General features: G+C 39.7%; 1 protein-coding gene across 20 annotated transcripts in view; it reads right to left on the bottom strand.

Annotated features, from left to right (window-relative positions):
* CXXC5 (CXXC finger protein 5) overlaps positions 1-7,173 on the bottom strand; it is a 136,999-nt gene extending 129,826 nt beyond the window's left edge. For 7 of the 20 annotated variants that reach the window (XR_009154310.1, XR_009154311.1, XM_058176247.1 and 4 more), the window contains exons 1-2: positions 6,076-6,533; positions 5,532-5,619 (exon numbers count right to left, since the gene is read on the bottom strand). The gene's annotated coding sequence lies outside the window, so the exon portion shown is untranslated. The other 13 variants (XM_058176237.1, XM_058176249.1, XM_058176240.1 and 10 more) reach the window with 8 other exon arrangements.
* Positions 7,174-19,921: the final 12,748 nt, after the last annotated feature.

The raw sequence follows: 19,921 nt of genomic DNA, 5'->3' as shown, positions 1-19,921 counted from the left end.
TTTAACTGCAGCTGATATACTACCTATTCTCCTCTAAAACAAGTTCACTCACTGGCCATATATAGATAATCCAATTATGTTATAGTCAAAACAATGTTGGAAGTTGTCCACTACAATATTTAGGTTTGAATGGGGGGGGAGGGAACGACTGTAAATTGTAGCTTGAGACGTTTCTTTCTGTTCAATGAAGGGAAATACAGTGATGCATAAGACTCATCTACTACACTTTACTTAAAGTGACATTTGATCCTACAAATGACACAGAAATGAAAAACAACTTTTTGTGTTTGGGGCATTATGATTTTCATCAATATTAAGTAGATCTTGATTTTTTTTCAAAGCACAAATTCATCAATCTGTTTAGTATTTGGTGACTCCTTAGAACATTTTAACTGCACTTCAAGCTCTTGATTTCTTTGATTTACTTAACTTTAAATTAGACCCTACACAATCACTTTCAGTCACTGACCTCTGACTTCCTAAATGCTTATTCACATTGTATTGAAACAAATGGCACTATAGCTAAGTATTACTTAAAAATCAGGACACTGAGCTTAAGTTTATATAAGCAAGAGTTTCAGTTAGATAGATGCAAGGATAAAAAAACAATAATTTTTTTAATTGATATTTTTTCTTCTATTCAAATTAGATTTCAGATATTTGATTAAAAGAGATTTCAATTTTTTTCTTTAAAAATTGCAAAACATACCATTGTGAATAAAAACCATTTGTAATTTGAGTTTAATTTTTAAAGACAATTGATCAGAATAAGTAGGCACATATATGTACAGTAAAAAGCCTGTTCAAGCACATTACAGAAAATATATATATTATGTATGCATACTTATTTGAACTGTAGTTGATCCCCCATCTAATTAAATCAAACTGCACAACAGCTTTGACAACAATTCAAATCAATTCATCTAAAAAAATCAGAATAATTATGTTATAATATTAGAATGGAACTATCTACTAAAACCGAATTATACAGTTCTGACTCTTCTGGGATTGAGATTTAAATTATTTTGAAGTGCTCAGAAGCAAGAAATAAACAGATGATTTTGGAGGGTTGAAAAATATGCAATATGAAACTATCTTTCTCATCTTTGTTTACACATATAAACTCAAACACCCTATCGTAAATGTCACTAAATTAACAGGTCGGTAAAATTATTGTAATGCATATACATTTTGCACTCTGGCATGCAACTGGTATAAAAATAAAGCACAATTCACAAAAAGGCAAAAGTTTGCAGATGCACCTAAGATAGATTCCCAGTGGAGCTGGAAAGAGACAGAGCAATCCAGCCAATAGTAGCTGCAATTAAGAATTACAATTGGGTGAGCCACAACCGGATATGCAAATTAAATACAAAAGAATTCAAAGTGTACTGTTTGCATGACTCACAGAACAACATAAAAGAAGTCTTGAAAACACCTGTTCGCCTCATGCAAGCTACAGAATTACAGATCCTATCTATCTGAATCTCTAAAAATGTAAACATGACATTTCTGAATCTCTACCAGAACATGATCATATTTGGGAACAATAAAAAAAATTACATTGAAAAGACCATATGTAATAAAACATTACCAAGAACACTGCATTCATTCTTTTCCTAGTTTTAAATATTTGTAAGTAGGCAGCTTAGATATCATTCCATATCAGGCTAATCAGCAATATGGGAATTGAGAAAAAACAAAAAAAGTTGAATGCATGGGAATAGATCACTGACTAAGTTTCTGAATAAGCAAGAAGTGATAAGGCCAAGCATGCATATATAATGAATGAATATGAGCTGAACAAAAAAGTGAATTCACCAGTACACAAGCACACCACAGACCATATATACCAGTGTGGATTTACACACACACACACACAGATGACTTGGTTATACAGGAATTCCGCGACTTACAATCATAACTGAGTTCAAAATTTCTGTTAAGTGAGACGTTTAAGTGAGTTTTGCCTCATTTTACAACCGTTCTTGCCTCAGTTGTTAAGTGAATCACTGCAGTTGATAAAGTTAGCAACCCCATTGTAAAGTGAACCTGGCTTCCCCTTTGCTTGTCAGGTCACAAAAGGTGATCACATGACCTTGGGAGACAGGAATAGTCATAAATATAAACCAGTTACCAAGCATCTTAATTTTGATCACATGTTCACGAGGATGCTGCAAAGGTCATAACTGTGAAAAATGGTCGTAAGTCACTGTTCTGTAACTTTGAACGGTCACTAAATGAAATGTTGTTAAGTCAAGGACTACCTGTATAGCAACATACTACAAATTGTAATTGCAAAACAATTATATGCAGGAAGACTAAGCAGGTTAAGAGGAAAGAGAAGACTGAAAAACTATGGTTGAGTAAGAAAAAAAGGAAATGTATGGGGGGTGGCGGGGGACAGAGAGAGAGAGATGAGAAGGATTATTAAAAAAGATATATAAATGGTATTGGCAAAAGTTAGATAGATTTTCTTTCTGTTTTATTTATCCACTGCCTCCAATTTATTTTCATTCACTAGTTTTTACTTTTTTGTATGCCACAAAACATTGTTTACCCTAAATGGGAAGTGAGTGATTAGTATGTATGTATGTTTGTTGGTATGCATGTTCTCTTTAACAATAAACTCACTAAATTGCAGCAGTATCACCTGATAATGACCGAGGGTTCTAAAGAGCTCATCTCAAAGACTAAGTGGTATAGCACCTCATTTCAAGCCTCCTAATATCACAGTTCTCAGAAGCAAATCACCAAGAGCAGAAAGTTTTCAGGATGACTGATCAGGCACATTTATTTACGTATAGTTTTAAAGTCTGTCGGTTGTCCTGTCTTTAGATTGTTCCCACAAACCACGATGACTGATTTGATCCTAATGGATGGGGCGCTACAGCCAAGATACTACATGCAGTCCACAGGCCTAGATGCAATCATTTCTCAAATTTAGGTGCTGAATGGAGGATCAATCTGTTTCACAATGATAATACAGGAAAATAAGCAAGGTTGGTATTGATAAATCCCAGAATTCCGGCATGCTTAAACATTAGAATCACCCATACTGAATGTAGACACATATCCACATCCACAAAATTAGGATCCTGACACTCCAAAAAAAAAAAAAACCCTCTTGGAGTCAGACTGCAAAATCACTTTTAATCACCAGCCATCTTTTTTTTCTTCCAGAATAACCCTGACACCACAAGAGGCCAGAAAGACTTTTACAAAATGAAAGGCAGAACATAGAATAAACCTTTTGCTTTTCAATACTCTCTCACCAAGGTGAAAGGGCCATTGCTATGCAATAAAGTTTACAGGAGTTGGTGCATAGAAAAGAGGCCAGCATGTTATTTATCAGCTTGCAAAGAGAAAAGAGAAATGGGGAGGGGGGGGGGCTTTTCACTTGAATAAATGTAATGCTATTCTTTGAGTCACAACTAGTTGTGACGACAAACTTGCCATCTATCTGACACTAAATTCAGGTCTTGCTGACAGGAAATCCTTGAGGAGGTTTTATTCTTTCTGAGCACAGCAAACCAAGATATTCTGCTCTTTCTCCTTCTCACCCTACAGACTGTAGTCAAGTCCCAGCCCCAGCCCCACACACTGATAAGGCCCACTCCACAGACTTTTCCACTTACTATCAATGTATTATCAAGCAGCGTCACTGCTTAAGACTCTCCATACCTTTAAGGCAAACAGATGTGGCATTAAATGCAGTGGAGCGCTTTGGTAAGGTTCTCTCACCTACTGATGGAAATTTCCAAATAGTCAATTATGAAAAGCACGAAAAGCAGTGAACTCCAGCAAGGATCAGAGCACGTAGACTGTAACCAACAGCAATATAGGAAGGACTAAGCATCATGAACACGAGCTGATGGGTGGTAGGACCTGCTGCCTGAAATGAACGGTTCAATTAAGAAACAAATTTAGATTAAGTTTATTTTAAAATATATCAGTTTGCTTTTTAGTCATGTTGATTTCCCTAATTAAGGCAAAATATCAACAAGCCCTAGGTTTTGCATCTGCTCCTATTTCTTAGAATCATATCCTTTTGGCCACTAACAAACCCAGTTATCTTTTGGAAATTCCTTCCTGCTGCTGCGGGCCAAAGAGCAGTTTTAGTGAGGATGGGGGAAGGGTGTCAGGGCAAACTGACTGAGGGTGAAAGATAGCAGCAACTTTGGTTCTCCCCTCAGGGTTTAGGGTTAGTGGGGTTAGGGAAAGGGGTCGCAGTGGGGAAGGGAAGTCTTGTCCCACACAGCTTCTTGCTGCCGACATAGCAGACAGCTGCATAGTGGTGCAGTTCTACAATCTCCCAAGTCTGCAGATTTAAACCTAAGCAATGAACTGCAAAGAAAAGAAAAAAGTGTGGCTGCCACCTCAAGATAAATGGATAGCCCATAAACCAACCAGGAATCAGAAGCAAATGCTGTTAACAAAATAATCTTCAAGTGAATCCCTGACTTCTAACTTTTTTGCTGCTTATTCCATGAAACCACCTCAAGTAAGAGAAGAAGGTGAAATGAAGCCTTCCTTGCCGAAAAAACTAAGCTTCTAGGCCGTCTCTTCTTTCCTGCCGACCGCATATTTTGGGTAAGGTCATCAGTAGCAGAGCCAGCCAACCTCCTTCCCTCCCTCTTCCCCCGCCCCCAGCTTCAGGCGCTGCAGGAGGCAGGCATGGAAGCGCCAGTCAGGCTCGCCCACTGTCCGGCAAGACCTGGCGGGGAGAAGCGGAGGCGAAAACAGCTGACAGCCCCTGCAGAGGCGCTCCTCAAGGCTCGGGCGCCTCTCTAATCCGCCGCCTGCTCGCACAAGCAAAGCAGGGACGACGTGGTGGGTCACCCAGACCCAGCAGCCTTCAACGCCTGGCTGGCTAGCTGCAGACACTACGGCTGTAACCTGGGAAACGAACCACCGATTAGGCGGCCCAGGGGGCGGATGGGGGGGAGGAGCTCTTGATCTTCAATGCAGTGGCCGACCCGAGAGGGGGGAGAACGGAAAGAGACCCTGCAATAAATCCCGTACGCTGAAAGCTGGCAGCTGTCGCCTTAAAGGAAGGGAAAGGGGGGGCGCTAAATCTTCCAAACAAAACTTTGCTCAGCAGCCACGAACCAAGCGCTCACTTCCCCCCCCCCTCTACGCCCTCCCCCAAAAACCCCAAGGACCAGGAAAACCGAGAATTGGCCGAACCTTCCTGGCGGCTCCACTCCCAGCCTCGGCGGGCAGCTCCGGCCGCTTCTCTTCCTGCTGAAGCAGAAAAGGAGCCGAGGTCTCTGCCCCGGGTTGGCTTTCGGGATCGAGGGAAGAGCCCGCCCTCTTCAGGGGACCTCCCGAAGCTGCTCTTTTGCCGCTGGCGCTGCTCAGAATCGCACGCGGCACACACCCCAAATCCCCCCTCGCTTTTTGTCTGGAGCCACTGATCTGAGACCAGCGTGGATGTGCTGCAGCGGCAGCAACACCTCCCCTGAAGGAAAGCAGGGAGGGACGGAGGGAGGCGGCGCGGAAGGTGGAAGGAAGCCAGAGGCACTTACGCCATCCACTCGGCAGCATCCGAAGGGAAGGGAATTACTTCACCGCCGCAAACTTTTCCGCAAGACTTTCTTCCTTCCCGCCCTGCATCTACATATAGAACCAAGAAAAAAGGCCTCTTCAGATTGTTGCACCTACCAGAAGCTAAGCGGTCCGGAGCTACAAGAATAGCAGCCGTGAAGCAGAGGGAGGAAGGAGAGCTGCACCCGCCACCCCGGGCAGTCCGTGTGTGCGTGTTGCGCGCGCGCTGGCGCTAGCCGGATTAGAGAGGCAAATCCAGATCGTGCCCAGTGGTGATGCTGGCGATCTTAACACCTGCCCCAAGGTATCCTCGCTCAAAAAGGGACCTCAGCGAAGCGGACTCCCCGCCGGACACATTCAGGAGGAGCAGCGAAGCTAAAGCAGGCGGCGGCGGGCATATTAAGAAAGAGGTCGGAGCGGACAAAGTCAGAATTGCAAATAAGTTGATCGCGCTAAAGATAGCTGACGAGAATAGTTCTTACCTCCCTCCCTCCCTCCCCGCCAGCAACTCCACGACAAACCCACCTCTACATCCTCGCTCTGCAAGTGCCGAGACAGGCAAACCACATTGCAAAGGGCTGCCTCTTGCTGCCGCCGCTATTGCTAATGCCCGGGGCTGTAAGCAAAACCCGGACCGGATTCGCAAGAGCAGGCTCTCATTCGGCTCCCTGATTTCTCCTCCCCTTCTCCTGCAGCTCACGCTTTCTCTGCCCTTGTCTTTAGCGCTCCGATGGTGTATATCCCCCTAGCCTCTCCAAAAGCCACAAGTCGACAATTTCGTAGCCATCGGTTCATTGGCCTTCCGAAGCTGGAGTTCGTTCTTTTGGGGGTTACGATCGCTTAATCCAAACAACGCTGCTATCTCCCACCCGATTCCTTGCACCTTCTTCCCAATGTTATTATTGCGGTTCAATCTCCTTCCCCATCCTGAGAGAAATCCGATAGCAAATACTGTGGCAAGTTCTTTCCCTTTAAACACGCATACGCACGCGACCCAAAGTAGAGATGAAAAACTTTGAAGTGTTAGTTGCGGGAGGTAGCTGGGTTGTATTGCACCACATCCAGCGTTCCTCGGTACGGTTAAGACGTTTACAAGTCCACCAAAGCAAAGCGAGTATATTTTTGGAGAAAGGGATGAAGTTTTCAGATCCTCGCCGGGAGGCTGGTTTCAGCCACAAGTAGGGCCACGTCTAACAAAAGAGGTGAAAAAGGGATAGGCTTGGAGTAAACAACGAATGTAAACAAATAAATTAGCGTCAGATGTAAAAAAAAGCCTGATCAAAGTGAGCTTTTGTGGTCATCCACCACGGCCTTTAGAAAGAAATCCAATTTTGTCTACAATTAATTTGAATGTGAGCTCAACAATCCAGAATAATACTAATTTTTATAGTGGCAGGAAAATAAGAGGACGGCGCGACCCAAACCCTCCCCTACGTACCGGAATCGGGCAGGACCCAACCGCTTGGGTCAGCTTTTGGCTGGACTCTCCTCAGCTGTCATATTTCCATAGCGGCTACGTGGGCGGACCCTTGATCCCTTTAGATTCCAGTAACCGCGTGACCCCCAAAGACGCGGACTTGAGCCATTTTCTCTTCCTTCCACCCTCTCCTTCCCCTCGCGTAAGGCTACAGGGCAAGCTGCAAATAGCATGGCTCCTCCCTCAAGGCTGGGACGTGATGAGCGCAGTATGGGTGGGCTCGGAAGAACCAGACACCCTTTCCCACATAACTTTGAGCACGGGAGGGGGAGGGGGAGCGGAAGCCTTCGCAGCGCCTCGGCTCGGGGCAGTGGATTGAGTGCGTGATTCGCCCGAGGATCAGTGTGGGATGAGGAGGGAGAGGCAGAAGTGGGCAATTTATTTTCCGCAATGTGCAGCGCCGTATGACAAACGCCTAAGAGATAACCGCTGAGCTCAGGCTAAAGAACATCGTGCGGCAATTGGGAGCCAGTCCACCCAAATTTAGTTTCAATTCCCGTTGATTGCAGGACCGAAAAGTAAATTTAATTCGGAGTGATATCAATGAGCCAGTGTCGTTCAGTTTAAGCGCTAGAAATCTTTTAGGGATTCCAGTTTCTGCTACTGGATAAATAAATAAAACATTTGTTAAATGCAGTAATAAAGCGGACCTAAGTGCTACAAAAAAAAAGATACTTCTTTAATACGGGACTTCTGGTTGCCATGATGTGTGTTCTGCAGGCTATATAACAAGAGTGCTATTCAGATGGTGATCACCCGCGGCTCTTTTTTGATTTTCCAGATTCCTCTTGATGTCACACTCAAGTAGAGTTTTAAGTATATCATGTAATACTTATTAAATATTTCACTTGTTAAACTGTTATTTAATGCCAAGTTTTAGTTTATATTTCAACTTGCTATCTGAGCCTTTTGCTTATAAATAAATTGATTGATATTACTGCTATCAATTTATGTCTGATTTTTTAAATGAGAACATTTATTTTTTGTCTTTTTTCTCCAAGCTATCCAAACAACATAATAAATATATTTAACATACAGTGAAAAACATCCAATTAATGAAAAGACCACATAAAACAGAAGAAAAGCAAGGTTAAGAACAGCCAGTAGATGAAATGGGGCACAGTCATTATCTGAAAGGTAGTGATTTGACCTGGCCTGAAAAGGGAGTGGAGTTTTCTTTCCCTGGGAGCAAATTCCAAGACTGAAGGCAGCTACCAAAAGACCCCATACACCTATTCATAAGTAAACACTCAACATTCTTCAAATAGTGGTGAGCCATAAAAAGGGCTTTGGTTGAGAACCCAAAGTTCTCGGCATTCATATACAGAACTGGAGATAGATCCTAGCTACTTCCAAGAATGACTGGCCAGAGACTTTAAGGGGTTGTCCAAGGAAGGCACAAACCGCAATTTCCTGTGGTTTGCCTTAACATCTGATAATTGGAACCATATTGCTGCTGAACTGGAAGTTCCTTTAGCTGTTGTGACTAACACCAAATGTTGTTTGTCATGCATAAACTTACTCCATTCTTGAAGAATATCTAATGCAGTATTCATGTCCCTGCCTTATGACATTGACATGAATTAGGTGAGTTAAATTCACTTGATGATCCTCAATTTTTTCCCATTGTTCTTACAATAAGTTAATACTATTTGCAGCACTGCATTTTCAATTTCCACCTCATTTTGTAGGGTCAAAAGGTCATAGGGAATGCTCTAAGCAAACCTGGAATCAGTCAATAAAGGCTGGTGCCAGAAGTTATTGACTTGACTGAAAAAGAAAATGTACCAAATTCTCTTCAGGTTATGTGAGTCTTTTCCTATTATATTCAGAGAAACAATGTCTTGGGTGCTAGACAAAGACAGAACCGCATATGTGCTTTTCCACAGGATAATGTAGAACAGCAGTGAGAAACTTAGAGAATAGATATCACAAAACTACAATTCCCAATAGCTGGTCAGTAGTGAGGAATTGTGGTTCAGTAACACAAGAAAAGCCACATTCCTTCGTTTATACTGCAGAACATGCATTTAACAAATAGCAAACAAGGAAAGTAATATACATTCACTGGTAGTCCACAGTGCCTTTAAAACATAAATATGAAATAATATTGGGGATAGAAAACCTGTCCAAATGAGAAAGGGAAAAAAGCAGAGGAACAGAAGGGACAGGACAAACTGGCAAAGCATCAGCCAGGGAGGAATTGGAAGAACTAAAAATATACTCATCAAAATAAGAATGTATGAAGGAAAACATGGAAGTCACTAAAGCTAAATTAATTTGTTCCAGATCACATGGAACCAATAGCTGTGTATGAACTAGATTTTATTTATGAGATTTATCTGCAGATTTAAGATACGAAGAGATGATAATGACTATAATTAACTGAGAAAGGGAAAGAATAGGTAGAACAACATAATTAAAATTGTTATCATAGACATAGGTGTAAATAATATACGACAGCATAAATAACCACCCAAACCATCCACTCGGTTAAGGTAGCAAAACAACAATTTGCATTTGATACCTCTCTAGATTAAACTAAAGAATTCATGTTGGACCAAAGTTAAAAAGTTGGTGTTGAAAATAAATTATTAAATAATAACAATAATGAAAGAAGGTATGTGAAAGTGGGCATAAAGCTCGATTTGGAATAATATTGCTTGACATAGTGTAAGCCGCCCTGAGTCTTCGGAGAAGGGCGGGATATAAATGCAAATTAAAAAAAATATTAACTTTTGGGGATTTTGTAAGGATGTACATAAAACAGCAAAGATTGTTTTGAACTTGGGACAAAACAACATAAAAACACATAAAATTCATCACAATAAAACTGGAAACACTTCCTTCAGAATAGAACACAAAGCATTTTAAATTTTCCAGTTATAGGTAATAGCAACATAGAAAAAACCTCTTGATTTAATGCTCCATCTAAATAAGTCTAGATAAACTAGCAATCAGTATTGACTGCTAACAGCTAGACAACTTGCAGAAAAAATAGACAAAGATTATTTTAAAACATTTTTAAGAACTCCCAATTACAAACTTGACAAGTAATTTGCCCTGAAAGCTAGACAGAAAATGAATCCTAATTAGTCCATGCCAAGAGGAGTAATTTCTGAGATGTTTATTAAAATCACACTCTTTCCCCTATTTTACTATAGGATAGTTTGTAAATAGCCATCTATTTAGACTACCTTCTGTTACTTCAGTACTTAATTTATAGTTTGAATCATCAGATACAGGAGATTTAGGAGAGCATGTTTGAGAAATTTTGCAGCTTTCCTGATGAGTGATGCTGAAAAAACAAATAGGTGGAGCAATATGGTAGCTTCTGCTTCACAGAATGAACACATCAGATAGATAGATAGACAGGCAGGCAGGCAAACAAATAAAATGTTTCTATCCAGGAAAGAAGCTCTACATGGGAAATACAAAACTCGCTAACCCAATGTCTACATTTATATTCTAAAAACTCAGTAATGACCAACAAAAAAGATGAAGCAACAATCATGGACAACTCACTTCTTAGAAAAAACAAACAAACCCACCTCACACTTTGTGCACCTGAAATCCACTTTAGCAGACAGGCCAGTCAACAAGTTAAAACATGTCTTTGTAGAAGAGTGTACTATGGTCTGCATCAATCATGCACAAAAATGTACATGTAATATACATGTAAACATATCCCCCAAAGCTCAACGAAACAACCCTAACCAACTAGAAAAGTCTTTGCATTCTACCAAGAATAGGGCAAAAGATAATGTAATCAGACCAAACCAGCACAAAGACATTTAAGGAGAAAAAAGAGATTATGTTTTTGCTTTACTTAGGTGTATGTGTAGGAATTCTTGAATGGTTCTGCTGATTGTAGGGCTTTCAGGGTGCCTTTGAAAATGAAGCTTTATCTTTAAAGGCATCTGGAATCTTGTCATGTTTACAGTTTTTATTAGCTTATAATCTAAAATACAAAAATACAAAAGCAAATAATAGGAAAAATAAGAGGGGAAGGGAGAAGTGTACAAAAGAAGGGAAAAAAGAAAAAAAGGCATTGACTTCTGACTCCCTCTGGTGCAGTAGAATAAGACAGTAACATCAAACCTCAACTTTTAACTTTTCCATAATAGTATTTATTTATTTATTTATTTATTTATTTTGTCACAACAATATATGTAGGTATCATACAAAAAGATTATATAGTATATAAACACATATATGAGTAAATATAAGGAGGTATAAGCATATATATATATATGTCTTTGGTTGTTCGGGTTTTCTCCCGTGTAAATTGGAAGTGTCTTGGCGACGTTTCGACGAAGTCTCATTCGTCATCTTCAGGCTTCAGCTTCGTGCTTCTGGGAGCAATGTGTGATCAGTTAGAAAATCAAGGAGTATATGAAATCCCATGCACCGCCTGCCCCACCACATATATTGGACAAACCAACAGAAGAATAAGTGCACGCATTGAAGAACACAAGAACTCAGTCAAAAAAGAGGAACCAACTTCTTCCCTGGTCCAACACTTTAAAGTCACAGGACATGATATTGACTTTAAAAAGACCAGAACTATCGCCAAAACTGAACACTTTAACAACAGAATAATCAGAGAAGCCATTGAGATAGAAAAACGCCCACACAGCATGAACAAACGAGATGATACCTCCCGCCTACCAGCCATTTGGAAACCCGCCCTTATTGACAAACGAGTCCTTAACATGAGGAATGACACCAGACCCACACTCACGAGGTCCACACAGGATGTCACCACCGCACATCCACCCAGAAAGCAGACCCAAACCCACACTGATCATGAAGCACGACCAAGGACCAGAAGCCAGACTGCAGCTGCAACATTAGCCATTTCAAACCCCTCCAATCCATACATGCAGCAGACTGACACCCACTATGAAGATGTAGCACGACCACAAAGCCAAACAACAGCTATGCAGCTCACCAGCTCAAATTCCCCTGCAACACAGATTAAATTGAGCACAACCAAGCCCCCACCCAAACAGGACACACCCCCAGCCAATCAGAGCACAAAAAAACCCCCAGCCAATCAGAGCACAGCCAAGCTCCCACCCAATCAGTTCAAACCCCCACTAGCAGTTAAAAGGAAGAAACAGCTGCGATCACACATTGCTCCCAGAAGCACGAAGCTGAAGCCTGAAGATGACGAATGAGACTTCGTCGAAACGTCGCCAAGACACTTCCAATTTTACACGGGAGAAAACCCGAATAACCAAAGACCTACATACAAACACCCGTGAAAACCTCAGAAAACAAATATATATACATACATATATATATATATATATATATATATATATATATATATATATATATATATATATTTTTTATATAGATATATTTATATATATAGAAAGAAGAAAAGAAAAACAATAGGACAGGAACGGTAGGCACGTTTGTGCGCTTATGCACGCCCCTTATGGTCCTCTTAGGAATGGGGTGAGGTCAATAGTAGAAAGTTTTTGGATAAAGCTTTTAGGATTATGGGAAGAGACCACAAAGTCAGGTAAAGTATTCCAAGCACTGATGATTCTGTTACAGAAGTCATATTTTCTGCAATCTAGATTAAAGCGGTTGACATTAAGTTTAAATCTATTACTTGCTCTTGTATTATTGCAATTAAAGCTGAAGTAGTCTTTAACAGGAAGGACATTACAATAGATGATTCTGTGAGTTAAGCTTAGGTCTTGTCGAAGGCGATGGAGTTCCAAGTTTTCTAAGCCTAGGATTTCAAGTCTGGTGGGATAGGGTACTTTATTGTTTTCAGAGGAATGGAGAACTCTTCTTGTAAAATATTTCTGGACACGTTCAATTGTATTGATGTCAGAGATGTGGTGAGGGTTCCAAACAGGCGAGCTGTATTCTAGAATTGGTCTAGCAAATGTTTTATATGCTCTGGTTAGTAGTGTGGTGTTTTTGGAAAAGAAGCTACGCAAAATTAGGTTTACAACTCTTAGAGCTTTTTTTGCTATGTAGTTGCAGTGGGCTTTGGCACTTAGATCATTTGACATGAAAACTCCAAGGTCTTTAACAGGATGGGGGTCGTCTGTAAGGTAATGTCCATCTAGTATGTACTTAGTTTTTGGGTTCTTTTTTCCTATATGTAAGACTGAGCATTTGCTGGTTGAAATTTGGAGCTGCCAATTTTTAGACTAAGCGGTTAGATGATCAAGGTCGTTTTGAATGATAGAAGTATTGTCTGTGGTGTTAAATAGTTTGACATCATCGGCAAAGAGAACACAATTACTTGAGATTTGGTCACAAAGATCATTAATGTATAGTATAAAGAGTGTTGGTCCAAGGACGCTGCCTTGAGGAACGCCACTCTTGACAGGAACAGGATTTGATAAAGGATTGCCAATTTTGACCACTTGTTGTCTGTTAGACAGAAAAGCAGATATCCATTTGTGAAGGGGTCCTGAGATGCCATAGGATACTAGTTTTAGGAGAAGTTTATCGTGTACTACTGAGTCAAAAGCTTTGCAGAAGTCTATGTAGATTGCATCTATTGATTTGCCTTGATCAAGATTTGAAGTCCATATGTTTTTGCAGTGGAGAAGTTGTAAGTTACATGATAATTTTTTCCTGAAACCAAATTGTTTATTGGAGAGTAGGTTGTTTGCTTCTAAGTGTGAGGTAATGGATTGGTTGATGATTGATTCCATGACTTTGCACGTGACGCAGCATAGAGAGATTGGTCTGTAATTTTCGACTAAGCTGGGGTCTCCTTTTTTGAAGATAGGGATGACTGTGGCCAGTGACCAAAGTTTAGGAAGGGAACTGGTAGTGAAAGCTTTATCAAAGATTATGCTTAGGGGTTCTGCTATACTAGTGGAAAGTTTTTTTAAGAAGTAGGCACATAGTCCATCGGGTCCAATAGATAGCGATGGTTTTAAGTTATGAAGAGCTTTTCCAACGTTGTCTTCTGTGAAATCTATATGAGTTAAATCATCATAATCATTGCTGGTACGTTTGTGGAATGTCGGATATGTGTTATTGGAGTTAACAAAAACTGAGCCAAAGAAAATGTTGAAGAGGTTTGCTTTAACTGTTTCATCATTGCATTCTTTGTTGTTTGAATCTTTTAGTGGTGGGATGGATCTTGAGTCTTTAAGTTTATTTTAACAAAATTATAAAAATGGGGGTTTTATTGGTTCTTATTGTTTTAGTGATCAGGCTTTGATAATATTTAGTTTTAACCTGGGTTTTAAATGTTTATTTATTATATTGTTTTATATTGTTTTAATATTTATTTATTTATTTATTTATTTATTATATTTGTATACCGCCCTTCTCCCGAAGGACTCAGGGCGGTTCACAGACAAAAAACAACAGAAAACATATAATAGATTAAAAACAGCTAAAGAATAGATAGTTGAATTCAATTGATGCTCTAACTTTTGAATACAAATTTAAAACCTCATTTAAACCCCTTTTTTAAAAATCCCAATTTAAAAAACTACATTCAGGCTAGTCCTGCTCTTCGAAACAGCAACGTCTTCAGCTCGGCGGAAGGACTTGAGATCGGGAGTTGACGAAGCCCCAGAGGAGCTCGTTCCAGAGGGTAGGGGCCCCCACAGAAGGCCCTCCCCAGGAGGTCGCCAGCCGACATTGTTTAGCTGACGGTATCCGGAGGAGTCCCTCTCTGTGAGAGCGCACTGGTCGGTGAGAGGCTAATGGTGGCAGTAGGCGGTCCCGTAAATATCCCGGCCCTAGGCCATGGAGCGTTTTAAAGGTGATGACAAGTACCTTAAAGTGAACCCGGAAGACCACTGGGAGCCAGTGCAGGTTACGCAGGAGGGGTGTTACATGGGAGCCAAAAGGTGCTCCCTCTATCACCCGCGCAGCTGCATTCTGGACCAGTTGGAGTCTCCGGGCACACTTCAAGGGGAGCCCCATGTAGCCCCATTCACAATATGCCTGTGAACCGCCCTGAGTCCTATGGGAGATGGTGCGGTATATAAGTTTAATAAATAAATAAATAAATAAATAAATAAATAAATAAATAAAAGGCACGATTGGAATTTGTGCGCAGAAGGTTCTCTTCTTGCTTGGTGTGGTAATTTGTGCATTCAGTTTTTATTTGGTTGCATATGTTTCTGTAGCGGTTTTTGAAATTTGTAACATAGCCTTTTTTGTTTCTTTTCCAGAGGGATTTTTTTTTTGATTGAAGCTTTTTTATTGATATGGGTAGTTTGTTTTTCTTGATCATGGTAGTCATTTGTGGTACATATAGTTTAATGACTCTATTGATTTCAAGTAGGAAGACTCTATATAGACTCTTCAGCGGTTATGCAGGTTGCAAACAGATTTTGCCAGTCCAGAAATGAAAGATCGTTGTTTATAAGGTCGTAATTGGCTTTTTTGAAGTTGTAGTTGGGAGTACTGTTGTTATGACGATTTAAGTATGGACGTATATTGAGACGAAAATCAATCATGCAGTGGTCACTGATGGAAAAAGGTTCTTTAATTTGTAGTCCGTAAATTGAGTTTGAATTGTTGCAGAAGATGAGATCAAGGCAGTTGTTGAGTCTTGTATTGTTAGTTACAAGTTGTTCAAGACCTAGGTTTGTAACAGCATTGTATAGTGTAGTATGGATTGGGTCAGTTGAACTAAACTAGTCATTTCTATAACAACAAATCTAATCAATAAAATCAAAAATCAAAGTTTCATTTTTTTCTACCTCAAGCACAAAGTCCAGAAGCAGTTTTCAAGTAGAAACAAAAGTACTTAAGTTTTGTTCTTCGATCAAAGAAGTCAATTTAGCCATCTCTGCTAACTCCATCAACTTTTGCAGCCATTCGTTCATTGTGGGGATTGAAATGTCCTTCCATTTTTTTGCATAAAGTAGTCTTGCTGCAGTCAACATATATAACATCGAAGTTTTTCCAAAAAGCATCTGGAATCTCAACACCAGATTATAAAAGCATGCACAGAACACACATGCACACACAATACATCTGTAGAAGTAGTGTTTGTATTTATATTAAAAATAGTCTGACCAAAATATTTGTTTGTATGGTTTGTGTGTGTGTTTGTGTGTGTGTTTGTGTGTGTGCGCATCGTATTTCCTCTCTCTCTACCAATGGTAGTGAAGAGAACAGACTCACATGAAATCTTATTATCTGAACATCACTCAAGTGCTGTTCATGGATTGGAAGAGTCTTCCAATGTGGTAGAGATACCACATGGTATCTCTAGCCAGCTGCATCTTTTAGTTAATGTAAAACAAAGACTCATCCAGTAAGGCTTTTCAGATAAGTGTCATCAGATGAGCTGTATCTTGAAGACAGCATTTAATCCTATCCAAGCACAAACCTGGACAGAGGGCAAATCTCCTCCAGAAATCAGACGGATGAAATCAGGGAGTAGTCTAGGGGCAAGATGGGTAGGTTTAGCAAGGATAATTTTATATTTAATACATCTTGCTTTAACAAATCAGCATCTCAGCATGAATAATTTGTGTCTCCACAAATATCTGCTCTAGAGAACATCCTTTCACCCTGGATAATAATAATATATTACCTTGACCTGGTTGTGAAGTTGTATGCTCTGAGGAAGATGAGAACTATGCCAGAGGTTTAACCGTACCGGTCAGGTCTCATCAGAGGAGCCAGACAAAGGTTGTTTCTTCTATAAATAATATAGTAAGACATAATTTACAGAAACTCATACTGAATCAGTCATTGCCTGGGTCAACAAGAACCATGCTATATGTTGAAGTTCCTGGAGATCTGGTGACAAATGGACTACAGGACTCAGGACTGTGGGCTGAGCAAGCAGGGCTAGGAGGTGCAGGAGGACTGTAGGGGAAAAAAGGACTTGCAAATGTACAAAGATTGAAAACATAGAAATAATGATCTGTTATTACAAATCAAGTCCAACAAGAAGAGGATATCTGAAAAGAATGCACCATTTCTGAAAAGAACAAATCCAGAATCAGAAGTAACAGAACAAAGACAATGAACACAACAAGAATAATACATCAATAAGATATTGTAACCAAAAAGATGGGTGGATGGAGAGTTAGGGAACAAGGGGGAAGAGGTGAAGTCTGCCATGAATCCAGCAGCCACCTCCAGCATTTAACAAACCCCCCTCCATTTGGTCCCCAGCAAACCAGCACAGCCAGATCTTCAGGGTCTTATGAAAGGACAAGAAAGTGGGGGCAGATCTAACCCTAGAGGATAAGATGTTCCAAAGGGTGGGCGCTGCAGCAGAGAAGGCTCTTCTTTTGGATCTAGTTGGAGTTCTCTGATAGCTGGGATCTGAAGTAGGCCCTCTCTGCTGACATACGTAGGACAAATTAAGATTATAGAATGATTGAATCTTGTCTCTTGTGTTTTCTAACGTTTCTTAAAGAGCTCTATGGATAAAGGACAGTATGGTGAGAATATAAGGCAAGCATTAAAGCAGATGTTTAAATTATTTTGAAAGTTGCACTAGTTAAAGTGAATGAAGAAGTAAATTGTCATTTGTTTTTGCCTCCTCTTTTCAACAGGGGACCAGCTGCCATGCTTTGCCTTTTTTTTAATAACTATGAATGGGGGAGAGCTATGAGCAGTTTCTTTCCATCCCCATTTTGAAAGATAAGTTTTCCACTCCATGACACTCTCTCTCTCTCTCTCTCTCTCTCTCTCCCCTGTCATCTTCCTCTCTCCAGCCAACACAGTAGCATGCACCCATGGTTACAGTTATTTGGCTATAAAAATTAGGAGATGTAAGCTTCAAAAACCCACATGATCACTGCTAATATAATTTAATGGTTATCCATATTTTTGCAGCCCAAATCAGGTATCTCCTTCATATTTCGCCACCATTGCTAACACAAGGCTTTAATTTTATTGCAACTGTATATCAAGAACCTAATGATTGCGCTCTTATAGAAATTTAATAAATGTTTTCTCCTACCTAGAGAAAACTGACAAGGGGAAACTAGTTTATTTGTTATTCATATATGATGCATAAAATAGTATTATTTGCTCAGTATCTGTAGTCGCTTGAAGATGGGCACCAATATATAGATATAGCACTCTGGTTGGCTGGAAGAAGAACATTTCCTGAAATATGGTGTTCCATGCCTATTCTATGCTTCAAGACTGACAAGCAGGCAATTTCAGGTCTCATTCAAACTGGTTTATAAAGGACTGGTAAATAGGAAAATGTACAAGTAAATTTAGAAAACCTATGTTGTAAAACCTAATGTCTGGACACGTTCATAACAAGACAGATGGTTCCACACCACAGATAGCTAAGCATCAAGGCACTTAGGACATTAAAACAATATTTGGAGCTTGGAAACCAATTTTTTATCCGTGTATATTTTTCAGTATTAGAACCTGTTTGGTGTAATGGTTAAGGCATCAGATGAGAACTGGGAGACTGTGGATTCTAGTCCCACCCTAGGCACAAAGCCAACTGGGTGACCTTGGACCACTCACTCTGTTTCAGTTCTAGGAAAGAGGCAATGGCAAACCACTTCTGAATAACCTTGCCAAAGAAATTGGAGTGACTCATCCAGAAAGTCTCTGAGAATTGGACACCACTGAACCCAAGGGGGGAAAACTCTTTCGGTATAGCTTTGATGCAGTAATAATAGTGTCACATTTTGTACTAACTAATCAGTGTATTCTTCTGAGGTAGCCTGAAATATGTTTTGCAACAAGTTTCATTCTTTCTTCTTACTGTGTGTTATTTAGATTTGCAGTTAATTACTAGATACGATTTGCAGTGATTTGAGAAATATTTTTAAATAGCTTTAATAACGGCATGTCTGCTACGGCAAAATGAACAAATTTCTGACTTTTGGGGCTTCCTGTATCTTAAATTAAAAGTGTCTTACTTGTAATTATTGCCCTTTTTCCTCATGACTAAGGAAATAATATTTCTAATATATATTCCGGTGAAGAAAAATTGATGTCTTTGAACTATAGCACTGTGGGAAAATGTTGAGAATACCTTGGATCTCAAGAAGAACAAATTGCTACTAGATGAAATAAAATCTGAACACCCCCCCCCAAAAGAACTAATAACAAAACTAATATCTTAATACTTTGGACACATAATGCAAAGATGGAAATTGCTTGGTAAAAAATAGAAGACAATTGGAAAAGAGGCCAAAGGAGACAAAGAGGCAATAAGACAAAAATCATGAATATAGAAGACCTCGAAGAAGCAGCCTCTGACAGATAATACTTAAGAAATTTTATCCTGTGGGTCATGAAGAACCAGAAGTGACCGAACAACTGAGCAACCACCATTCCAGCAGAATATTGGAATATTTTTGCTGGCTAAAAATGTACAGAAAAATGAAATAAGAAATGAAAGCCCCCTACTCTAGCAGGAATAGAAACTCACAATAAGAGTCAATTAACAGAGTCTATTCACAGAAAAATTAACAAGCAATTTATTAGCAATCTTGCTCCTTTGCTCATCCAGAAGCAATAAAAAGGTAATAATATATAAGCAGGAATTTTAATTAAAGTTTCAAGGAATCTTTACTAAATGGTCTAATTTTTAAGCAAATTGTAGGGAAGAATCCTGGTTTTGCAAAAAGGCATTGCTAGTGGCTGCAATGGTATATTAAATACTGAGCAAAACTTAATTTCACCTGTAAATATTTGCAGAAGGTAAAACTTCATGTCAAGAGATCTTGTGTGGAAACATGTAAGAGAAAGATAATGAGTTTAGAGCAGAGGGTCTTAAGCTTTTTGTGGCATGGACAAAAGAATACATATGTAAATTGTATTATCAAGAACAAATATACTCAAATGCAGTTATAAACATATTTTAAAAGAAGATATATGTAATATAATAAGACAAGAGCCAGTATGGTGCTTGGTTAAGGCACCAAGCTAGAAATC

This window comes from Ahaetulla prasina, chromosome 3, assembly GCF_028640845.1.
Source record: "Ahaetulla prasina isolate Xishuangbanna chromosome 3, ASM2864084v1, whole genome shotgun sequence".
Taxonomy (NCBI): domain Eukaryota; kingdom Metazoa; phylum Chordata; class Lepidosauria; order Squamata; family Colubridae; genus Ahaetulla; species Ahaetulla prasina.
This window is presented reverse-complemented; position numbering and strand designations above follow the sequence as displayed.